Here is an 8,727-nt window from a genome sequence, read left to right on the forward strand (position 1 = left end):
CAAAGTTCATGAGATAAGTCTTAATGAACATGAGTCTACTAAGAAGAGTAAATCAATAGCTCTTCCATCCAAAGGCAAGTCATCAAAAGCGCTCAAAGTGGTTGAATCTGAAGAGGAAGATCAATCAAGTTTAGATTCTGAACCAGATCCTGCTGAGATGGCTATGCTCTCAAGCAGACTTCAGTATCTGGCCAAGAAGAACAGAAAGTTTCAAGCCAGAAGGGGTAACTTCAGAAGCTCAAGGAAAGAAGATCAGAAGGGATGCTTCAACTGTAAGAAGCCTGGACACTTCATTGCTGAATGCCCTGATCTTCAAAGAGAAAAGTCAAAGGACAAGTCAAAGAAATCAACGTTCAAACCAAGCAAATACAAGAAGCAGATTAAGCAGAGTTTAATGGCAACCTGGGATGATTTGGGAAGTGAATCTGGATCTGATAAAGAGGAAGCTGATGAAGATGCAAAGGTAGCTGTTGGGTTGGTAGCAACAGCAACTTCAGAAGCTGGATCAGATTCAGACTCAGAAGATGAAAACGAGGTATATTCCAAAATTCCCAGAGATGAACTTGTTGAGTCACTTAAAGAACTTTTTACACATTTTGAAGTAAGAACCAATGAGTTGAAGGATTTAAAAGAAAAATATGCTGATTTGGTACAACAGAAAAAATCAACTCTATTGGATCTGAAAGCTTCTGAACAAGGACTTAGGGGCTTTGACTTCATGTGCAAAACATATGAAGATCAGCTCAGGTTCTTATGTCAGAAGCTACAAGAAAAGTGTAATGAAAAACCTTTAAGTAACCATGAAATTGCTCTTGAAGATTTTATTATATCTGCATTGACAGAAGCAGAGTAGCTTCTATGATTCATAGCATTTACAAGAACAATGGCAGAGGAATTGGTTTTCCAGAAGTGAAACTTGAGAAAACCAATCTAAAATCTTGTTGTGAATGCATCAATGAAGGACTGAAAACCTTCTTTGTACCAGAAGGGGCTGAGTTGGAAACTGTTGTTCAATCAGAACCTGAAGCTTCTAGTTCTAAGGCTAAGATTACTTCAAAGCAACAGAACTCTAAGTCAAAGGCTATGATCAAATCTGATTCCAAGACTTCAAAGGTTAGGATCCTGAAAAGATCAGAACCTATTCCTCAGAGTCTGGTGAAACCAAAATCTGAGGCTCTGAAGTCTAAGTTTCAGAAGAAGACAGTTACTGCTTCTGAAGTACCAAAACCTAAGGTGATGGTTAATCAGAAGCAACCCAACTCACAGCACAAGGTACAAGAAGTGAAGAGTAAAGCCTTAAGTACTAACCTTCCAGGACCCATAGGACAATGGGTACCTAAATCTAAAAATGTCAATGATGCAGGTATGTCTAAGAGTAGTGCCAAAGCAAATATCATGGTACCTAGACAGCGGTTGCTCAAGACACATGACAGGAGACAAGTCCATGTTCCTCAGCGTAACAATGAAAGAGGGAGGAAATGTGAAGTTTGGAGGCAACCAGTCAGGCAAGATCATAGGTACAGGAACTATTGGTAATTCCTCTACCTCAATTAATAATGTATGGTTGGTAGATGGTCTTGAATATAACCTTTTGAGCATTAGTCAATTTTGTGATAATGGTTATGATGTGCTTTTTGAAAAACCCAACTGTACAGTAATCAACAAGGAAGACAAATCCATTGTGTTCAAGGGAAAGAGAGTTGACAATGTCTATAAAATTAATTTTTCTGAACTGGCTGATCAGAAGGTGATTTGCCTACTATCAGTGAATGATAAGAAATGGATGTGGCACAAAAGGTTGGGACATACTAACTGGAGGTTAATCTCTAAGCTTAGTAAGTTACAACTTGTGAAAGGGCTACCAGACATTGACTATCATTCAGATGCACTCTGTGGTGCATGTCAGAGAGGGAAAATTGTGAAATCATCTTTTAAAACCAAAGACATTGTTTCAACCTCAAGACCTTTAGAATTACTCCATATTGATTTATTTGGACCAGTGAGTACTGCATTCTTATATGGAAGTAAATATGGATTAGTCATTGTTGATGATTACAGCAGATGGACTTGGGTGAAATTCCTGAAAAGTAAGGATTATGCATATGAGGTATTCAATAACTTCTGCACACAAATTCAAACTGAAAAAGAGTCAAAGATTTTGAAAATCAGAAGTGATCATGGTGGAGAATTTGAAAATGAGCCATTTGAAGCTTTTTGTGAAAAACATGGAATCATCCATGAATTCTCTTCTCCTAGAACTCCACAACAAAATGGGGTTGTAGAGAGAAAAAATAGAACTTTACAAGAAATGGCCAGAACCATGATCCATGAAAACAATTTGGCTAAACCTTTTTGGGCAGAAGCAGTGAATACATCATGTTATGTTCAAAATAGGATTTATATTAGACCTATTTTGGAGAAAACAGCATATGAACTCTTTAAAGGAAGAAAACCCAATATCTCTTACTTTCATCAATTTGGATGTACATGTTACATTCTGAACAACAAGCTCTACCTAAAGAAATTTGATGCCAAGGCCCAAAGAGGAATCTTTTTAGGTTACTCTGAAAGGTCAAAGGCATACAGAGTGTATAATTCAGAAACACTCTGTGTTGAAGAATCTATGCACGTTAAAGTTGATGACAAGGAGCTTGAAGATAAAACTTCAAAGCAAGATGAAAGTTTTGCAGAGATACAGGTTCCTGAAGTTACTCCAGAACCTGATCAGATAGCTGAATCTGAAGATAGTCCAGAAGCTGAACCCACATCAGAAGCGCAAGATGAAACTGCTTCTGATGAAGCACAAGATGGCTCACATCAAGCAGATCCTCCCAGAAACACATTCAAACACAAGTCTTCACATCCTTAGGAGCTAATCATTGGAAACAAAGATAGTCCAAGAAGAACAAGATCACATTTCAGACAAGTAGAGTCAATGATTGGACTAATCTCAATGATTGAACCTACAACAGTTGATGAAGCACTTTCAGATGATGGATGGATCCTAGCTATGCAAGAAGAGTTGAATCAATTTCAAAGAAATGATGTGTGGGATCTGGTACCCAAACCTCAGCACAAGAACATTATTGGAACAAAATGGGTATTCAGAAACAAGTTGAATGAGCAAGGAGAAGTAACAAGAAACAAAGCCAGACTTGTTGCACAAGGGTACAGTCAACAAGAAGGCATTGATTACACTGAAACATTTGCTCCAGTTGCAAGATTAGAAGCAATCAGGTTACTTCTTTCCTATGCAGTTAATCATGGCATAATATTATATCAAATGGATGTCAAGAGTGCATTTCTTAATGGTGTCATAGAAGAAGAAGTGTATGTCAAGCAACCTCCTGGATTTGAGGATATTAAATATCCTGACCATGTGTTTAAACTGAAGAAATCACTATATGGCTTGAAACAAGCTCCCAGAGCTTGGTATGATAGACTAAGTAATTTCTTAATAAAAAATGATTTTAAAAGAGGACAGGTTGATACAACACTCTTCAGAAGGACTCTTGGGAAAGATATTCTTGTTGTGCAAATATATGTTTTTATTATCTTGGTTTTTCGGGTGTCAAACATTGATTACGTTTGAACCTTTCTAACCGGTGATATTTTTTTTCTTGGGAAGGGAAAAAGTAAGCAAAAACCCTTGAGAATCGAGGTCCGGGAGTTATTTTCGCTACGGGAAGGTGTTAGGCACCCATAACGACTATAGTAACCTATAGGAACCGTCTTTAATTTCTACGCGCGCGCTTTATTTTTAAATGCTATTTGAAAATGTTATTTTCACCTAAAAGTTACTAAGTGAAGAATTGGAGGGAGAAGAATGTTTTTGGATTTTTATTTTAGTTGAATTGAAGGAATTTTGTTCCTTGCCTACGTACCCGTTTAAGGGATCAAATCCACCGTAGTTCTCTTCCAAAAAATGTTTTTGTTTTTGTTGGTTGATTTTAAGTTTGAAAATTGGGTTTTGAAGAATAGAAAGAGGCCTCAAGGGCATGAGATTGGAAAATGGTGAGGTTGAATTAGTCATTTGCAAAAACTAGTCAAAGTATGATTATTTTCATTGGATTTTTGATTAAGAAAATAAAAGGAAAATTCAATGGGATATTGGATCCCAAAGTTTATTTGGAAAAGAGTTGTGTGAAGTTGTTCACATTTGTTTGGAAAATTGGTTTTTTTTCTAAATATAAGTCCTAGGCATTCATCTAAACATACAATCCTAAACATACATCTAAACATGCATATTCTAGCTAGATAGTGATGTGTGTGCATGTGTCGGTGCTTGTGTCGGTGTACATTATTAGAGTCCATTGTCCTTTACATCATACCCTAGATACATTCTATGGCCTCTTTGCCAAGAAATTAAAATGACATGAAAGTAAAATATTACAAAAAAAACTCCTAAGTGTTTACATTCTAACTTTGGTACAAATCACATTGCAAGAAAAATGAAGATGAATATAGGATGCTATGGAGATGCTTATGAAATGATGAAACATGAAATGGAAAGGTTAGTGGCATAGAGCAATATCAAAGGAAATAAAGCAAGGGGAACACTAGGACATAAAGGATAGAAAATAAAGGCAAAAGAGTGCAAATATAGCTAAAATTTATTCATAAAATGCAAGAACCAAGTGACCTATAATTCTCACATTCCAATTACATTTTAAAGGTCTAGAAACAAGATTTGGAATGGGAATTAAGGCTACTTGATTTACTTGACATTTTAAAACAAATTTTACACATACTTGCATTATTTAGCTATTCAATTAACTTGTGAGCTAAGTAACTAACCAAGATTCATACTCATGCATTAATATCAAACACAAACAGTGGCTAAACCCTATGGAATCAAATGGTATAGGTCACAATTATTCACCAAGCAATTTGGACTAAAATCAAGCAAATTTTCATTTATTTTTAGCACAAAATATGACAAAAATAGCAAGAAAATTAACACCTCATTCTCTAACCAATTTTAACATGTGAAAATTATCATAAGACGCTACAAAAATATCAAGAAGCCTATATGAATTTTTTTAGAAATTTTAAAAGGTTTTTTCTAAGCTAAAAATTACAAGAAACTTGCTAGTTTTAATCAAGAATGATAGAAAAGTCACACATATTTTTTTATCAAGTTTTATTGTGAAACAAGGTTATGAAGCATCAAGAAAATTATCAAAAAATGTGGAAATTTATTTGGAATTTCTTAAAGAAAATTTTATCATGCAGGAGGTGTAAAAACATGCGACGTAGTGCAAATAGCAAGGAAAAGGGGGACAAAACGAAATTCAACAGAGAGAGGCCCAGGCCCAAGGTCTTTGATGGATCCTGGATCATCCATTGGCTTCACAGCCTTTAGATTGATCCAGGTCCATGCTTGACCTAGATCTGACGGCTAGCAATGCACAACGCACAATAACACACATCAGGCACACCTTAACACTAAATCTAGACCGTACACGTCACCATGAAGCAGATCGAATGGTGAGGATGAAAGAAGAGATGGTTTAGGGAGTGAACCAGACTGGTTCAGGTGAACCGGTCCGGTTCGCTCCCTTATAAAAACAAAGAGCCGGTTTTCTTTTCACTTTAACAGATTCTTTCTCTTTCTTCTCCTCATCCTCTTCTCGTTCTCTCTTCCTCTCACCCTAACCCTAACGGCGCCGTTCACCTTCTTTGATGGTCCAGGCAACATGATACTCTAAGTTAACCCTAAATCCTCACATAATCTATGAATGTGAACCCTAAATTTGAAACAAACGGTGAAACGTGATGGATCTGTGCACTGATCGTTTCGGTTTCAAAGTTTTTTAGTTTTTTGAAAGAACAGAGTTCGAAACTCTTCGATCTAACTTGTTTCACCGTTCGTTTCGACCATGGATTCTTCGATGATGCAAAAATGAGTAGGATCTGTGTGTTTACCTGGCTTCGAACGAAAATCTGAGCAAGAAGATGATGAAACCTTCTTCGAACTCTCCCTGAGACTTCTGGTAAGTGCTCCAACGTTGTTTATCCTCTTCCTCTTCGATTCACCTCGAATTCGATCCCTCTTCTACTCTTCTTCGGTCTTCTTTCTGTGATCACCCTAGGGTTTGAATTGCAGGGAGAAGACACCGATTCAGTGATGAAAATCTTCGTCGAAGATATTCTGAGAATCGAAATAGGCCAAAATTGAAACTGTTTTGTTGCTTTTTTGTGGAATCTACGTGCTAGATGATGAATTTCCTTGCTTGAATTGGTGTTGAATTGTGTTTCTGATGGTGAATTTTGGAACGAAATTGGTGTTGAATTGTGTTTGTTACGGTGGTCGTAAGGGCTGAAAGAGTTTGTTAGGGTTTGTTATGGTGGCGCGTTGCGCGCGTGAGAATGAGTTGGTGATTCTGTTTTTTGATGAGTTGGCTGTGATTGTGTGGTGTGGCAATGATTGGGGGCCTTTTATAGGCTGCCAAGTGTATTGCTGGACCAATTGGAACTGGACACCTGGATTTGAACTTGAAATGGCTCGGCCTTGGCTTATTTTGGACTTTGGGCTCTTTTGCAATTTTGAAACTTTGGAGGACTGATCTGTAAATTTAAAGAAGGACTAATCTGCAATACTCTGGACAAAAGGACCTTAAAATAATAAAAAAATGACTTAAGAGGACTAAAAAAAAAAACTTAAAGATTCGAAACAAATAATAAAAAACTTGACAGTAAAATTCAAAACTTGGAGGACCTGAATGCAAATTTGGAAATTTTGGACTTAAAAATGCAAAAATAATAAAATTGACTTAAAAAACGTAATTTGAAATAAACGTAAAGCGAAACGACTAAAATTTGACAAAACGGACTAAAACGAACCAATGGCCTAAATGAGGTACTTTAAAGTACCTCTCTGCCGAAATTTCGTGTGAAATGACCAAAATGCCCCTGGGGCTAAAACAACTGTAAATGACTCAGATACGAATTTTAAAATGGATTTTTAACAAGGAATTGAATCAAAGACTCATACAAGCAAAATTAAAAGACTCAGAGACAATTTTTAGGATTTAAACAGTGACTTGACACTTGAAATGACCAAAATGCCCCTAGGGGCAAAACTGACTCAAAATGATTTCAAATGCAAATTTTGGAATGGATTTTGACATAGAATGAAACAAAGACTTATTCAAATTTATTTGAAAGGTCTTAAACAAAATTTTGAAAGGCTGAGAGAAACTTTGACATAGGAAATGACTAAAATGCCCTTGCATGTGAATTTTGCAAATAACATTGAAATAAAATGCAGAGAAAGATGCAATTGATCAGAGATAGTTCAAATGACTTATAATGCAAGAAAAGAGGAATTGAGTTAGTATTTTTAGGTCCAAAGTTAGGGTATAACAGCTGCCCCTATTTAAGTTTCTTTGTCCGGAGAGTCAAGAGACGAAGTCTTAGAGTTGACGGGACGAAGATACTTAAATATTAACATTTGCACTGCTTTTGGACATAAAAATACGCTTTCAGATTTTCAAAGCTATGAATGCTATGAAATATTTGATTATGAATGCAAGACAAACAATTGGAGTCTATGGAACCTGTCATGTCACTGGGGATTCAGGTGGACATTGACAGGGTAGACAAACCAGGGAGCAGAAAATAAGGTGCAAGTTGTTCTTTGGGTCGAACTAGCCACTTGACCAATGAATACAAAACAAGAGATGGGTACAAGTTGTTCTTGGGATCGAACTTGATACTTGACCGGAAACATAGACATATAGGCAGATACGAGCTGTTCTTTGGATCGAACTTGACACTTGGTTGAAGATACAAACAGATAGGCAGACACAAACTGTTCTTTGGATTGAACTGGCCGTTTGGCTGGAGACATAGACAAAGGGGTTGATACAAGCTGTTTCTTTGGATCGAACTTGCTTGTGGGATTATCACCACGTCATGTGGGAAGGTGCAAACTGTTCTTTTAGATCGAACTTGTCGTTTGTCCGGCAGCATAGGTATATAAGCAGGTACAAGTGGTTCTTTTTGGATTGAACCTGGCACTTGACCAGTAACGAAATATAAATTGAAAGTCTGGTTTAACAAGATACCAATTGAGGGTAAATAGTCATTGACTTGATTTGAAAATAGACATGACCATTTTTGTTGGCCCAAAAGCAAATTGAAAGTGAATTGACATTGATTTGAATTGAAAGTTGACATTGAAAGAGAGATTGAAAGTTGAGATTGAACAGAGACATAGACATTGGATTGGAAAGTTGCAATTAACATTGAGATTGGATTGGGATTGAATTGAGACATATACATTGACATTGGATTGGAGAGTTGCAATTGACATTGAAATTGGATTGAAAATTGACATTGACATTGGATATTGTCATTAGAATTGGAATTGACATTGACATTGACATTTGACATTGACATTGGAGTTTGACATTGGAAATTGTCATTGAAATTGGAATTGAAATTGGAGATTGGAAATTGCTTCGAATTTGACAGCTGACATGATTGGAATTGAGATTGCTTCGAATTTGACATTTGACATGATTTGAAATTGAGATTGGAAAGTTGCATCGAATTTGACAGTTGAAATTGAATTGAACTTGACATTGGGATTGAAATTGAAATTGAAATTGAATTTTGACAGTTGACAGTTGAAATTGAGATTGAAATTGAAATTGAAAATTGAGCTTGACAGTTGAAATTTGGATTGGATTTGACAGTTGAAAGTTGGATATGCAACAT

Source organism: Medicago sativa, chromosome 3 (genome assembly GCF_051527215.1).
Source record: "Medicago sativa cultivar Bolivia chromosome 3, Bolivia_mono, whole genome shotgun sequence".
Lineage (NCBI taxonomy): Eukaryota > Viridiplantae > Streptophyta > Magnoliopsida > Fabales > Fabaceae > Medicago > Medicago sativa.